This window comes from Cucumis melo, chromosome 10, assembly GCF_025177605.1.
Source record: "Cucumis melo cultivar AY chromosome 10, USDA_Cmelo_AY_1.0, whole genome shotgun sequence".
In the NCBI taxonomy this organism is placed as follows: Eukaryota; Viridiplantae; Streptophyta; class Magnoliopsida; order Cucurbitales; family Cucurbitaceae; genus Cucumis; species Cucumis melo.
The window spans coordinates 18,664,373-18,678,417 of record NC_066866.1 but is presented as its reverse complement, the minus strand read 5'-3'; the positions used below and the strand labels follow the sequence as shown (position 1 = coordinate 18,678,417).

Sequence of the window (14,045 nt, the reverse complement as noted above, 5' to 3'; positions counted from 1 at the left end):
AAGATAAAATGTAGCCATATATAAACGATTGCGTACCAAATAATAACCATATCTAAACGATCCCGTACCAAATAATAACCATATCTAAACGATCGCGTACCAAACAATAGCCAAATCTAAACTATCGCAAATATATTACGCACGCATTGTGGACGACGTGGTTGACGGGGCATTTTTGATATTTTACACAGTGGGTCTTTCGGCTTTTTCCATTTTTTAAATTGTTTTCTATAATGTAAATACTTCGTTGTTTTGTTATATTTTTTTAGAAGACCCCTAATTTTAATATTTTACCATTTTTAAAAATACTTCTCTTTTTTAGTAAGTAAACATAATTATTTGGATGAGGTTTTTTTTTTCATATCAAATTTTCATTTTAAATTAATTTTCACCTTTTATCCTATGCAATACATTCTTTATTCCTTGTGAAATTTGGTAAGAAGAGTAAAAAAATGAAACTACTCCTAAAATATAGTAAAAAAAACTTAAATGAACTAAAAAAAATCGATGGATTTTATTCTGCTACTTTTGAAAATACTTCCATACTCTAACCTAAAAAAGAATTAAAATGCTCTAAATCTAATTGAATGGGAAGAATATACAATGTACTAAAAAAATTAAACACTGAATACGAACTTTAATAAAATTTGATGAACTTTATTTTGCTACAATGCTCAAGGTGAATGCCGCAGTGCTTCATCTTTTAAATACTACTGCCTTCAAGCAGGGTTCCTCCGCGCCGCAGCGCGTGACTTTGGTGAAATTACAAAAATGCCTTTTTAACTTGTTTCAGCGTTCTTAGTCATTTTAGCTCTGTTTTAAGTGACTTTTGTGGCGTTGGTCTTGTTGTGATATCTAGATACATATTTTCTATAAAATATGACAGGGGAAGAGTTAAGTTACAAAAAGCAAGTAAAAAATAGTCTTAACAATCATAATTGAATTAAAGATGCAAGAATCGGTCAATTGTTAGTTCAAAGGATTAAGCAAAATTACAAGAAAGAAGCGTAAATCAAAGAATGAATATTGATTGGGTAAAAGAAATTGCCACAATCTCAAAACCCTTCAAAGATAATACTCAATGTCACCATTTAAAAGATTTATTAGAAAAGAATAGTAGAATAGTGAAAGAAAGCAATTGAACCCACCAGGATTTTGTTAATAGGGAATTCAATTCAAGAAATATAAAAGAAGATGGGTTACAAAATATTCAAGAATCAAGGTTATGCATGGAAAGGAGGGAGGGTTGAGACTTTCTAAACGAAGGAATGCCTCCATGTAATGGAAGATATTTTGGTGAATTTTAAATTGACAATTAAAGACAATTCAATAGGATGATTGTGCTAAAAAATTATTCTAAAGTCATCAAATAATCATGCTTTAATTTTGTGCTTGGCGTGTTTAAAATTAATCTTTGAATCATGATTTTTTAGGTAGCTAGCTAATTCTATCAAGCAATGAAGTCTTTAGTAAAAGCAAGATAGAAAACAATCCAAAGATTCATCAAGAAAAGCAATTTAGACATCCATTCTAAAAGAGTTCTACTAAAATACACACTTTCCAAGAAGATTGCCTTTAGTTACCCATGATCCTCAAAGCCTCAAAGATTGGAGCAAAGGGAACGACTGGATGTGCAATTTTGTTTAAGCGTGAACGGAGATGAAAACTGGCAAACAACGAGCGGGGAAACAGAGGAGGTGGAGCCGCGATCGCTAGGGCTTTGCTACGAAGAAGAAAACCTTTCTTCTTCTTTTCCTCTTGACTTGCACAAACTCAAAAGGCCCACTTACTATTTATAATTATTATTATTAATAACAATATTATTATTAATATCGTCTTCCCTTTTTCTCTTTCCAAAATAAATACAACATTCTCTCTTCATTTAATTCTCATCCAATCAACTTATCTTTTTTTTAGAAATAATTATCCTTCTACTTAAAAAAAATATTTTTCCACAACATAATTATTTTCATTTTTCTTCCTCAATAAAAAAATATATTTTTCCAAATAATTATCCTTCAACAATTAATTTATCTTTATCTTTTTTCCAAAGTATAGTATCTTTTCCTAACAAATATAATTATCCTTTTCTTTTCAACAATAATTATATATTTTGAAATTATGTTGATGTAATCGTATGGTTGATTTGTAATTATGGAGTTTGTTGGACGATGTCCACATGTTATATCTATTGTTGGACTAAGTTTGACTACCATATGCTATTTGGACTGATATGACTGATGTATGTTCCTAACGAGATCACCAAGTTGATATGATTGGTGTGTGTTCTTACGGGTTCACTAGATTGATATGACTGATGTGTGTGTTCCTACGAGATCATGAGACTAATATGACCGATGTGTGTTTCTACGAGATCACCAGACTGATATTATGATTCAAGGTACCTCCTAATTGAAAGTTAACGATAAACCTAAAGGGATCAGTAGTAAGTCGTCCTTTACTAGGTACTTTTATACTCATCCTTCTTCTATGTTTAACTTTTTAGGCAAAGGTAAGGAGAAAGGCAAACTGATGAGCATCAAGGACTCTTGGCCTACCATATAGGACTTGCTTGGTTTATACTTCTACTATTGTTTTTAGAAAGTGATCAAGAGATAACTAAATCAGTAATGACCCTAACTTGGTTATGAAAAATTAGAATCGTTTATAGAAATAGCATTGAGGTGTTACACCACCAAACATCCAAACAAATCATATAGGGTGGACAAAAAATATATTATACTTGTACTAAAATATGGTAAATGAGAACATACCAAATCAACTTTTTAAACCTTACGTTTTGGGTGAATCTTGAGTTAAATTGACAAATTGAAGCGAGCTCCATATCACAATACATAGTACTTGAAATATATATTAGAAAACCTCAACTATCTAACACAATTAATTAATGTGTTTGCAAATGATTCCGAATAACAAGTCATGAGATAAAATAATGCATTATATATACCTCTAATTCAAAGAGGGTAGCTTATATATAATAGCACCACACAAACAAATAAAATAATGAGTATATACCTCATTAATATTCATTTCATTTCTCTCGTCGTTTATTGTATTTAAAAACTAGAGAGAGAATATATAATGAATATTATTTGAAGACTTATCAATTTAATTTATTCTAAAATAACTTCGGCAATTTTATTATTCCCAATCCTATAAATTAGATTAAAGCACAAGAAATTGAACTATGACCCAAGTTAATTAATTAGAATAACTTTTCAAGTACATGAAAACACACAAGTACTTTCAATTGAAAAGTCATTTCAAACTTGGTCCATACACATGCATGCAAGCATTTATTTGACATTAGATAGTTGGTAGATTAATAATATAGCATAGGTAAAGACATATCTTCATTAATTGGCTTTGTTGAGATGACCATCAATGTCTTTGCAAATGCCAAGACAGAACTGTAGCATAGAATGAGAATCAGGAATTTTTTCATGAAGTTTCTCATATTCCATTGTCCAGTGAATCACACTTCCCTTTCCTTTTGGCATAGCTTATGGATGGTATAACTGAAGCTTCTATTATCCTTCAAGAGGTCTCCATCTAATTATTTTCTTTGAAACGTATCAAATTATTTTCTTCATCCACAGCTTCAATCACATCCTTTCCCACCTTTGCCTTTCCATCTACAATTAACATTGCTTATCAAATTTGAGATTTGTGCATATTTGGCGTAGGAAGTTTTTAAGCGAAAATCCTATTGTGACTCTAAATTTTCCATTTTTATGTCTAACCGATGATCTCCAGATTCTAACTTTGGTGTTTTTTTAACCTATTTTATATTTTTAGAATTCAGTACTATGTGATTCACAAAAATATAGATTTTTGGGTTGCATAACACATAATATTCAAATTATATCAAATATAGATTAGTTCGTTCCTTTTCCTTTTTTTTTTTTTTTTTTAATATAAAGTTGGTGGGACCTATTAGAAATAATACAGAATTCAATTAAATCATCTAAACTTAGATCTCATTTCATAACGGTTTGGTTTTTTATTTTTAATATTTGATAAACAAATTTTTAACCCCCTCTTCTACTTGTTGATCTATTTGATAGGTTAACTACTTTTAGTATTTTTGAAATTTGGCTAACTAAGAATTAAGTGTTTAATTATAATTGGAACGACCAAAACAATGTTAAAGAACTTTTAAGAAACCAAGGAAAATTTCAACAACCAAATAGTTGTTATCAAATAACCACTTGTGAACGTTATTATTCCCCCTTTTTTTTTTTTAAATGGATAATGAACTAAATAGATATGAACTTCTGAGACAAAGTTAATCAAAATTAATATGCATGGCATAATTCAAACCAACAAAATAAAGCCACCTTTATTATATTAATTATTATGATTAAGGTGGTTTTTGAAAAGAGACATTTTTAAATATAATAAAATAAATTAAAATATTTATAAAATTATAATAAAATTTTAAATTTATCATTAATCAATAGACACGGATAGACTTAGTGATATTGATAGACATTAATTTAAGTTTATTAATGTCTATTTTTTATAGAATTTTAAATTTTGTTATATTTCGTCATTTACAATAATTTTTCTCTTTAAATGGAAAATTGCCAAAAAAATAGAAATACATATAAAATATTTATACTTAAAAATAATCACTCTCAAGAATTTTTACCTTTTAGTTGTTTTTGTTTGTGAGATGTAAATTGTTTATTCTTTTATTATTTGTGAGAAAACTCCTTTTGAAAATTTGATTTACTTATTTTTATGTTATTTAAAAGCTATACACGAGAAATTGTTTTTTCTTTGGGTTTTTTTTTTAAAAAATAGAAAAAAGTATAAAAATATTTATACCGTATATAACAATGTTGAAAAAGGAAAAAGTTCATCGGCTAACAACGTAAAATAACAAAAATACCCCTGCGATTAATTAGTCACACATGCGTGAAAAAACGATGTTGTACCTAGTCTAAATGATCTTATACCAGGTCTAAATGATTTTGTATCAAATTAAATCTAAACGATCTTGTATCAAATCTAAATGTATTGTACCAAATTTAAACGATATCTTATACCCTTCTACTTAGTCTAAATGATCTTGTACCCTTATACCTAGTTTAAACAATCTTGTACTCAAACGATCTTGTACCAAAGTTAAACAATCTATTAGTGATAGTGGTCTATCTCTGTATATCTAAGATAGACAACTGATCGTAATTTAGATATTGGTAGATGATCATTTAGATCCTGTACCGATATCGTTTAGATCTTGTACCAAGAAATAAAAAAAAAGATGAGTGATGAAGAATAAAGAAAAAATTCTATAAGAAGATATGAAGAAATTGCAAGCAAGAAGTTGAAATATGAAGAAGTGAAGTAATAATATGAAGAAGGGAAGTAATAATATGAAGAAGAGAATAATAAATCGCAAAAAAGAAGAAAAAGAATTGAAAAATCGTCCCCCAAAAATCAAAATTCAATAAGGACAGATATAGAATATTTTATGAAAAAATAATTGAGTTCATGAGCTTTTATTAAATCATTGTACAGATGGTAAATATTTCGCACTTCGGTTATATTCATGTAAGTTTACCTTTCTCTTTTTATTTTTAAAAGGAAGAAAAATAAGTTTGATCACTTTTTTTTCAAAAGAACAGATTATTTTACTATTTTCAGCTTTATACTTTTTTATAAAACTGAAAGCAACCTAATTTTTCAATAACTTTTTATAACAAAATTTGATATATCTATAAAATACAAAATATAGTTCATTTTGAATCCAACAATTAAAATAATTAATCAAAACAATAATGTTCTTTTTTCTATGATATTCAATGTATCGAAAGCAATAATATAATTCTCCTAAGGCCTAGAAGGAATTACAACATATGAATGCAATACCTCAATCACATGACACCACAATACAGTGTTAAGTGTAAGTAATGGTAGTAATTATATATAAAAGAGATTCAAATTAGGACAATAAGCCGTTATGTTTTTGTGTGGTTTTAATCTTATAAGAAATCACAAATTCAAATATTCTTCCAGTAAAATGGTTTCCTTTGCTATCGAAATAATAATAATAAAAAAAAAATTGTATCCCTCATAAAAAATATTTAAAATATCGAACCATGAAAGTAGTTCCAAGAGATGATAGAACCAACTTTTCCCCAATCATCCTCATGCAATTCACAGCTTTGAACTTTGTCTCCAGAAGCTTTGGACACATGGTGTAATCTCTTTTGTAGCAATTCATGAAATTTTGAAGCTGGTGCCTCAATTTCTACATCAGCCTCCAATTTCCTAAGGAGACACATTCTCTCGGTTTGAGATATAAGTTGTTATATTTCAAGCGTTTAAAAGGTAATGGGTTAGTTGCATATCTATATATATTGGCCAAAAAGTCTAAGATTTGAAGATTGATTATTTCACACACCTTTTCTCTATTTTTTTTTCCATCGAAAGCTATCACTAATAGCTACAATTAGTCAATATCACTACTAGCTATTATCAATTTTTATTATTGATAGCTACTATCAGTAATAACTTGTCACCATTACGAGTATTTTTGTTTGGTTTTCTTAAATTGAAAGCAATCATTGATAACAATTGATAGCTGTTATACATCGCTATCGTTGATATATGCTATCAATGCTAGCTTTTAATTTGAGCGATATGCTATAAGTTGATATAAGACTATTAGCGATAGCTTTGATTTTATCAAGAATAGCCACTGAAGGGTAGAGTAACTTTCAATTGAAAAATATGGTATCAGTTGCTATAGTTAGCTGCTATCGCTGATAACTGTCATCATTGATAGCTTTCAATTTGAGAAATGTGGTATCAATTGACATCACTAATATCTTCTGTTAGTGATGTTACTATTAATTTATATTCCTGATAGCTACAGTAAATAATTTTTCTATATTTGTTATCGACGTAAAATGATATCACTAACATTATCTATCAATGATTACATTAGAAAGATATCACTGATAGCAACTAGAAGCAATATCATTAGAAAGATATATATATATATATATATATATATATATATATATATATATATATATATTTATATAATTAAATCTCCTTAGTAAATAATTCAATTTTGAATTGATGAGGTTTAATTAAGCTATCAATTGATATTTTATATAGCTACTATCAATGATATTCTTCTATTGCTATCACTAATAATATTGTTCAGTTATACCATCCATAAGAAATATCCCTAATAAGCTCCTATGTATTAATGATATGAAGGTAATGCTACTATAAAGTGATACTCGTGGTTGTTTGTTTTTAGCATACATGGACAAAGAAAAGAGATTAGATTAGCATGCTATATCGGTAATAATTTTGAACCACTATTAACATACTATCCATTTGACAGGTTATATCGCTGATAGTATAAATGAAATTGATATAGTTGCAACTTTTGTTGACATATATAATTGATTTCAGGTTATGCTATCAACATTCATATGATTTAGATATTTAAAGTTCAAGTTATCAGTGATAAATTTATGAAAAACATATTGACATATTAAACATGATGTCTAGCAAGTAGTCACTAATTACATGATATCACCGATGGAAGTCACTAATAGCATGAGAGGAAGAAAACTGAAGGGCAAAATTGACATTGTAAACAATCCACTTTATGCTTAACAAATTGCCTATAAATAGTCAAATTTGATGGGTTTCGTAAGCAACATATTTGAAAAATATCCAAAGAAATGGGAGAAGGTGGATTTTGTTGAGAATTTTTCAATTTCTTATTTTCTATATGATTATTAATTTTATCTTATTGTGTTTTTTTTAGAACTAGAAAAAAATCAAATTATTTAAAGGGGTCTTTTAAAAAATATAATAAAGCGGCAAAATATTTACACTGTATAGACAATTCCGAAAACAGGAAAAGCCCACAGGCTCATAATAGAAAATACCAAAAATGCTCTGCCAACCACGCTGTCAATAACACGCGTAATATATTTGGTATACGATCATTTAGATTTGACTATTTTTTGTACACGATCGTATATATTTGACATACGATCTTGAACAACCAAATGACGGTTTTTTCAAGATCTTTTATATTTACCACACGATCTTGAACAACCAAATGACGGTTTGAAAATAAAAATATAACTTTTATATTTGACATACGATCTTGAACTAAATAACAATTTGGAAAAAACAAGAAGAGGAAGAAAAGAAAGATGATGGAAAGAAAAACAAATCGCAAAGGAAAAGGAGAAAAAAGACGATAAAAGTGAAGGACAAACCTAGAATATTTAAAAAAATGGTCAACTTCATTGACTTTTTCATTTTATTACACAGGCTGTAAATCTTTTACTCGTTTGTTATATTTATGAAAATTTCCCTTATTTAAACTAAACAAAAAAAAGTTGTCAAAGATAGAACATTCGATAAAATATTTACACTCGAGAAATCAAATGTAATGAATTTTTTTAGTGGTTTTATTCCATTGTGTGTAAATAGTTTGTCAAACTTTTTTATTTTTGAAAAAACTTCTGAAAAACACCATAAAAATACAAAATTCATTATTATAGTTGATTTTTTTCATAAATAATAAGTATTTTGTCAAACTTTTTATTTTTGACAATTTCCTTAGTTTATTTATATATATTATATATTAATTATTTTAATATTATATTTCTCAATTACCATGTTGTGTGTGGTGCCTCACTGAGTTATTTATTATTGCTTGGAAAAAACGTGACAGTTTGGTATACATAATTCATAATTATATTTCTGCTTAGCTTATTTTGTGACTTGTGAGTCATCGATTATTTATTTATTTCTCAATGAACATCATTTGGGAATCCCTATATAATTAATGATAATTGATAAACTAAGTGATTATATTATTATTGTTATTATTTAAAAAATTATTCTATTCTAACAAATTAAGCTACTAAAAATATTTACAAAATATAACAAAATATTTAAATTTTATAAATGTTAGATATTGATCTGATATAGATAAACTTCTATTAGTGTTTATCAATATCTATCATTAATCAATTCTAAATTTTTATTATTTTTTTTAAATATTTTGATTTATTCTGGTATATTTTAAATCTACGTAAAAAAATTTAAAATAAGAAAACAATTAAAAATATTCAAAAGTATAACATCTCTATTAAAATTTATCAATAATATTTTGCTAGTTTTATAAATATTTTAGTTTATTTTATTATAATTGAAAACAATCGCATCAAAAATAGCAATAGAGACCCACTCACTTTTTATTAAACATTCTTTATCCAACATTATGTATGTAGATTTCTAATAAAAATATTGCAAACTACATTTGTATTAGGTTTTGTAAGAACTATATTACCGATAGAAAACAAAAATTTGAAGTAGAATGAAGGAAAATTCGTGGAAATAGCAAATATGAGAATAGAAAAAAGAAAAATAACAAACTGTTATATTATTTTGATTTATGGTAAAACTAACTGCCATAAATATTTTTTTATTTGGTCATAAATTCGTGTAACTTGTATTTCGTTGTAATTATGATATTTTCAATACAAGTAAAAATTTTAATACAATTAATATGCATTTAGTTTTTCTTGTCGAAAGCTTGGCTCTTCGCATTTAAGAAAGTTAATTTTTCTTTATGCTTCAATCATAACTTCAATGATATAAACTATGTGAAATAAAGTTTCATTTGTTATATTTAGACATTTAACTTGTAAAAGAAACTTAGGAAACATTTCCAAAGTTTACCTGTGTTCAATATAGGCGAGCAAGCTTTACCTAAAACCTATTTTGTAAGATTTTTCGATGATAAATCTTATCATTCATTTTTATAGCAATGAGGACATTGTCACATTCTAAATTTGGGGTGTGCAAGGTCCCAACTAAAGCTTTTGAAGCTTTTTGAAAATCCTACAAGGTGTTTAAAAAGTAAGGCGTTTTAACATAAGTTAAAGCAAAGCAAAAAATGTGAAATTTAAAAAATTCTTTAATTCTTTTATTCAATTAAAATAACAATTTCAAAGTTGCCTCCTCTCACCAAAAATAAGAAGCAAAGCTTCAAAGTCAAAAGTTTGAAAGTTGAGTAATAAGTGGTGAAAAGAGTTCCAACTCAACGCCAAATGCTAAGCTAGTAAATAAGTAAATAAAAAGCATTTTTTGCCAAAATAGATTCAAAATTCTTCGAAAATTTTACCCATTTCTAAAATTTGAAAATAAGATTTTTGTGGGGAATGAACAAGGTTATTTTTAGTATTAATCTTGCCACGTTTTGAACCTAGAAATATTTTCATAGTGGAAAGTACATAATGAGAGTAAACTCTAAATAGCAAATAAAACTAAATCGTATTTTTGAGAAGTTTATAAATGCAAAGAGGAAGGTAAGTCTTTAAGGTGGAATTTTGCTTGGGGACAAGTAGTGATATGGTGTTATGCTCGAGGACAAGCATTATTATAAATTTGGGGGTGTGATAACTTGTAGAAATACAAGTTATTATGGCCTTTTAGGTAGAATAATGGAACCAAAAGTATTAAATGTGTCAAAACGCGTAACTTCTCAAATTCATAACTATTAGGAAATGCATCTTATATAAGTTTCCATGCTTGTTTTACCCTGTTTTTCAGGGTTTTAACACAGGATTATAAAGAGATGAAGAAGTTAGTGAATCGTAGAGGAGCACGTGCAAAGGATGACGCAAGAAGAACCCGCCTGGTGAGTAAAATCACTAGGCAAGAAACTACGTCATCATGCGAGGAAGGTTCACTAGAAGACAAGAATGGTAGTTGGAATTGATGTGACTTGACAAGGCAGCAATTGACGCTGACATGATCAGAAGAATAGAAGTTTCTCTCCAAAAATTTCCTATAAAATGACTCCATCCCTACCAAGCAAAGTGGTTATCAGATATCTGAATGGATCGGCCAAAGGGTGCCTGAATGGGTCCAAACCTAGAGAGTGGCAGAAAGGAGTAGCCTTTCTGTCGTCTATAAAAGTTATTCTTCTTCTCCACCAGTTAGCTTGTGAGCGAGAGCTTAGGGACAGAGTAGAGAAGATTCCACCATTTCCCTACCTCTAACTTGTAATGTTCATTCTTTTTACTTTCCATTTTTTATTTCTTTGTAATGTATGTTGTTCATATTATACAGTGACCTAAGGCTTATATTCTTTAATACATTACATGTTTATACCTTTTCCAATCCAACATTTGTTTATTGTTCATCTGTCAATGTGTTATCTATACTTTAAGTTTGTGATAAGTTCTTGATAAGAAGTTTAGCTTATAAAGCTTATCGCGTTAGTTGAGCTATAATCATCATTTGTCTAGTGTATATCACCAACTACTCGAGAGAGTAAGTAGCAAGGATATGGCTTACGCGCACAAAAGGAGTTTGGAGACAAACTCCACCTTGGCGAGATAACTTCCATTACTTGTGTCTCGAAAGGAGAACAAATTTAGGCATTTGGTGCCAAGAAGTTGTCACCCTTAAAAGATAAGAGCTACAAGTCTTGTAGGTGGATACTTTTAGATAAAACTCGCTTAGCCGAGCTTTATCATTTGTATCTGAGAGGTGAGCAAGTGTGACAATTAAAGGACTGAGAGGTGTTCGCCTTAATTAGAAGCTAGTTGACTAATCTCTATCGCATCAAGGATGCTAGATAGCTTAATCGCTTAGTAACACGGAGACCTTCTTTCACTCTTTCTTTATGGAAGTTTGTTCACATTTCTATCTCGCCACCATTCTTATCCCCTTGTACAGATTCTCTAGTGTAGATTTAGTAGTTTAGCTCAGTCACACACTTTTACCTTATATTGTGTAGATGGTTATTATATACTACCTGGATGAAGAGTGAGCCTTAGAACTAAGATTTGATATCAATTCCCTATGTTCGATCTTGGATTACCCAGGAAATATATTGTTTTGTTTACACTTGGACAAGCAATAGGAAAACTTGTACTCAACGAGGATTTAGTAGTTACATGAAGACCAAAGACATAGTGAGCATCTAGCATGCAATGGCCATGACTCACCACGTAGAATTAGACATAGACATGCACAACACTACACATTGTTCTTGATAAGAACGATCCTCCAATTTGTATTACCAAAACGCTGCAAAATCACAAGTATTCTTTAATAGTATCCACACATGAGCTGGAAATTCAACTCCTCAAATTCGGGTATGTTAGAACCTTACAAAGTGAGAATTTTGACTCTCTATTCTCTCTTTGTGTAGAACGAATTTTATGCCTTTGCTTATATGTAAAATAAAAGACCCTTGAAGTCATATTTATAGGCTTCCTGGGATTTCCTAATAAGCTTAGGATTCCTAATAAACTTAGGGTTCTTAGTAAGCTTCCAATTCTCCAATTGGGCTTAATAATTACGTCTCCTAATAAGTTTCCAATTCTCCAATAAGACTTATTAATTACGTTTTCTAATAGGATTCCAATTCTCCAATTGGATTTATTAATTACCTACCCTAAAGACATAATGGATCCAATTCTTTGGTGCGCGACCCGTTAGGTTAATTTAATATGGCAATGAGCCCATAACTTGTTTTATGGCACACAAGTCATAATTGGTCTCTAGCAAGACATTATGACTATCCATATTAAATTAAGTCAGTGATCTAACATAGCCTAATATAATTATTGCTTTAATTATTTTATCACGAGATATCCATAATTGAATATAAGACATGGACAAGTCACCTTATCTAATTCAATTGCTTTCTCAATCAATAAGCATACTAAAATAATAAATGATATTAAGACCCTTATTAATTCGTTTATAACACGGCCATGTATTTCCACAACCATGCTTAATCGAGGGGCCCAAAGATATCTCTCTGTAACGACCCAACTCTTTATACTAAGCTGAAGTCGTTACTAAAAGGAACAATGACAAGAGACACTTTTTGAAACGAGGGAAGAATAAATTTTCATTAAAAACGGAATATTAAAACACTGAAACATAAACGCGGAAGCAAAACTGAGTCCCCATATGGCATGTCACGGATCCTTCTCTGTCGCTCGCCAGCTTTCCTCTACCTTTACCTTCGCCTGAAATGTTAAACATAGAAAGAGTGAGTATAAACATATACTCAGTAAGGGACCTACTACTAGTCCCGCTAGGTGTCTGTTAACTTCCCATTAGAGTCCTGAAAATGGTACCCAATCTCTGGCACGTTCCCGAACACGTGCAACATGCGCTCCCGTAGGAACGAAAATCTGGTCTTCGGTGTCCCGGGGGAGCACCTAGGACATGCTGGTCTGTAGTGAACCCGGGGGTAACACTAAGACGATCGGGATGCGAGGACCCCGTCGAATCACTCGAATCATATCTATATCCATGCTAGACTGGCGTCCCGTCGGACCACACAGTCCTAAATAGGTGGTGATCCCGAAGGACACCCATGCAGGTACGACTCTAATAGACAAAGTTAACAGAACACCCTATCCATAGCATGTAGCATAACATAACATCATAACATGGCATGAGTATTAATCTTAACGTCCTTAATCATGTGATTAATATATCATGCATTAACAATCATCAACAGTCATCAACAACATACTACCGGTCATTAACATAACATCAGTCATCATCATCAATCATCAACATAATAATCTCAGTCATCATCATCAACATCAACTATCATCATAATCTCAGTATAATCATTATCATCAAATTATGCATTTTAGCTACCATCAATGCATAATCATAATTACATGCGGTCTCTTGAATTCAGTTCGAAGGTCTAGTAGGAGAATCTCTTACCTGGAGATTTTAGCCAAACAAAGGTACTCCCTAGTTGACAGTAAAATTCTCCAATTAACTTGATCCTAATCATAAAAGGAAAACTTAGTATCTTAATTAATGAAATTAGCAATTGGCTAACATCCAAAAATCCTCCCAAATTAATTAACTTTCTAAAAATTGGGGTTGAAACCAATTCAACCTTGATTGGGAAAAATCCAAGATTTAGATCTTAAAAAGTTTAGCCAATTGAACCTTTAAAGAAACCTCAA

At 29.8% G+C, this 14,045-nt stretch overlaps 1 long non-coding RNA gene and 1 pseudogene across 1 annotated transcript; both read right to left on the bottom strand.

The window, feature by feature from the left end:
- Positions 1-492: 492 nt before the first annotated feature.
- LOC107991325 (uncharacterized) lies at positions 493-1,777 on the bottom strand. Its single transcript, XR_001763305.2, has 2 exons — positions 1,584-1,777; positions 493-870 (listed from the first exon to the last, which is right to left on the bottom strand). It is a non-coding gene; the product is annotated as an uncharacterized LOC107991325 (long non-coding RNA).
- A 1,600-nt stretch (positions 1,778-3,377) lies between these two features.
- LOC127151167 (MLP-like protein 43) lies at positions 3,378-6,317 on the bottom strand (annotated as a pseudogene).
- Between the last annotated feature and the right edge of the window lie 7,728 nt (positions 6,318-14,045).